The 2,851-nt window shown below is 33.5% G+C and overlaps 2 long non-coding RNA genes across 2 annotated transcripts in view; one reads left to right on the forward strand and one right to left on the reverse strand.

The window, feature by feature from the left end:
- The window catches only part of LOC103481245 (uncharacterized), a 2,299-nt gene extending 314 nt beyond the window's left edge, over nt 1–1,985 (forward strand). The window contains exon 2 of the long non-coding RNA XR_536256.2: nt 1,029–1,985. This is a non-coding gene — a long non-coding RNA (uncharacterized LOC103481245). The remainder of the gene's footprint in view (nt 1–1,028) is intronic.
- On the reverse strand, nt 344–2,845 carry LOC103481244 (uncharacterized). The gene is made up of 3 exons (XR_536255.1): nt 2,757–2,845; nt 761–871; nt 344–511 (listed from the first exon to the last, which is right to left on the reverse strand). It is a non-coding gene; the product is annotated as an uncharacterized LOC103481244 (long non-coding RNA).
- Between the last annotated feature and the right edge of the window lie 6 nt (nt 2,846–2,851).

Raw genomic sequence — 2,851 nt, forward strand, 5'->3', positions numbered from 1 at the left:
AGGATTTTAATGAGACAGAAAAACACAAATATTTTTGTTACAAATACAGATCTGAAAAGTGTGGCGTGTATTTGTATTAATGCCCCCTTTTTATACTTTTATACTGTTGAGGAAAAATGAAGTGCATGTGATTGCTTCCAGAATAAATAATTAGTCACCTGCTGCAAGAACAGCTGGGTATTTATCACATAGTTTATCATTTATCATGCTAATTTTTTTATAATAATTTACTATAAAATTATTTATGACAAATAAATAATTTTATTTATGTATTATAGATGTAGATTTCCCTCCATCTTGCTACTTAAGGATCAAACATCATGCCAGATAAAGACACGCTGGATCATTATGTCATTTGCATTATTTTAATTTAAACAAGTGTTGTGCTGTTGGACATATTGGAATTACATTAAYCTTGACTTTTCTGGTAACTCAGTTTGTTCCAGATTTCTCCCCGCTGTAAGATCTGGAAGGTAGAAAAACCTTTAACTGGTGGCCGCCTGAACGCAACCTAARAAGAAGGAAGAAAAAGAGRAAGAAACAAACATTAGCTTCACCRATTAGCAAAATTTGGKKAATGTCTTATTAGCTGTGAGAATGATTCAAACACTTTCTCTCCTTACGATTAATAAGATTCAGACGAAGCAGAGATTTTTCATACAAAGTTTATGGTACAAGGTTTATTTAGGAAAGCTTTGAAATAACCAAAGCCTTCCCAGAAGAAGGCAGGCTGTGATACTTTGTAGGGATGTGAACCTACTTTTTAAATCCATGTTTCTTCGTTTATCAGGATCCGTCRCACAGAGTTTTTATGCAGGCGTGGAAAGCATCCATCAGATCCTGGCAGGCCACCGCTGTCTTTTCTAGAACGCTGTAACACAAGACAGGACACGCTTAGTCTGTGCTCATAAACACACACCTTATAGAAATTAGTCAACATAGAATTACAAACATGCTAAATGTTTTCTAAAAGTGCATCAGTGGATTATTTTTTTTACTGTAATCTGCTAAGTTTTTCTTTTTTGCAGCTCAAATTTGTGCATCTTTGCAAACTGTCATCAGGAACAAGATCCATCACCAAATATCTGCTCCTTCTTAAAGTGACAAACAAATTTGTTGTGTAAAAAGCTGKACGTTAAATTCATGTTTTATTGTYGTTGTTGCATGATTTCATACAGAAAATCTGTATTTAAAAAGAAACAGACTTTAATTCCAGTACATTTATTCAGAAGGAAAAATGTTTTTAATGTTTTATTCCAGAATAATTCTTAAGAATCTGACAGTAAAAACAAGCAAAAAACTGCTTTTTATTTCAGGATATTTAGTCACTTGGGGAAGAAAGACTGTGTAACAAAACCATTATGGTTTTTAAAATAGCACCTATTAGTCGTTCCTCTAACATTTGACAAGGAGGAAGCAGACAAAGAGACGATTGCTCTTCTTTGCTATCCTATTTTYAAGCTCACCCTCTAAACACACAAGAAGCATTCATTTTGGATAATTTTTCTGTTATTTTGATCATATGTTTTGATTTATTATCCTGCCAAAAGACTCATTATGACCAATTTTAAATTTACTGATTGAAGCCAAGCTATTATTTAAGATGATCTTATATTTCATCTACATGGTGGATCAGTTGGCAGAACTGTTCAGAGTTGGATAGTAACTGGATACTCAGTTACATTTACTTGTSTAACTTTTAAAAAAAAACTTTTAGGAGTAGTTACACATTTTTACTTACTTAAGTAATATTATAATTAATAATTCCTAACCTTACTTGAGTAAAATTTGGGTTACTCTACTCACTGAGAGTAACGTCTGAATGAAGAACAAACACGATTTGAGCAAAAATACACCACACATACCTAAAATTTGTTGAAGTGAGACCTCTTGTTTCTACACAAGCTTTGTTATTCTGATGTAATTTTCTGTCTGCTGAGCTTGTTGCTGCATTTAGAGGTCAAATAAATATCTGATAAACACCATATATGGCCACTGGAAGTACTTCTTATTCTGTTCTCAGATATATTTACATTACCTTCTGTGGGTGGTGACATATTGAAGAAAATGATTCAGAAAATTGTTTCTTCTGCTTGAAACTTTCATATATATTTGTATACGCTTTTTCATTTTAGTCTGTAAAATACCAGAATTTGCACTGCACATGACTTTATATTTTTGTTTGTCAGATGACATCATTGTAAAATATTAAATCACATGTTGCTTTGTACTTCAATAGATTAAATACTTTTTTASTCTTTAAATAATTTCATGCTTGCAGACAGGTTACCTCATGTTTTCACATGTGTTTGATCTTCTTACTTTTTTCAATTTAGTTTYGAAAATGATATATATTAAAGCAAATAATGTAGATTTTACTGGTTTTWAAATAATTTTTTATGCTTTTCTTTTTACTCAGATGCATTTCATGGAGGGCTGATCATAGTTAACCCATTTGATTATGTTTATTGACATCCTTACCTTGGGTGCCAATAAACGCGACTCTGTAACGTGAGTTGACACCCTRGTACTGTATGTGCCGTTCCTCATGTGTGGAGTCTATTTTAAGCTTCTGATCTATTTATGCATCTTAAGACCTTGGTGTTCCTGGACTTCAAGCTCTATTGTGGTTTGTCAAATAGCATAAACAAATGATTTGTGATTGATGGAGCCAATAAAGCTTCTGTTGCCACGGATTCACTTTATCATTCAGATCCAATGTGTATTTGCTGCCAGCAATTAGTGTTAAAACTCACCACTTGTCAGCGTCCGCCTTGATAATCTGGCATGGAGCTGGCGCCGCGTCAACAGGAACCGGCATTTGGACTGAACAGAACCGGAGGTTTGCTGC

Source organism: Poecilia reticulata, linkage group LG19 (genome assembly GCF_000633615.1).
Source record: "Poecilia reticulata strain Guanapo linkage group LG19, Guppy_female_1.0+MT, whole genome shotgun sequence".
NCBI lineage: Eukaryota > Metazoa > Chordata > Actinopteri > Cyprinodontiformes > Poeciliidae > Poecilia > Poecilia reticulata.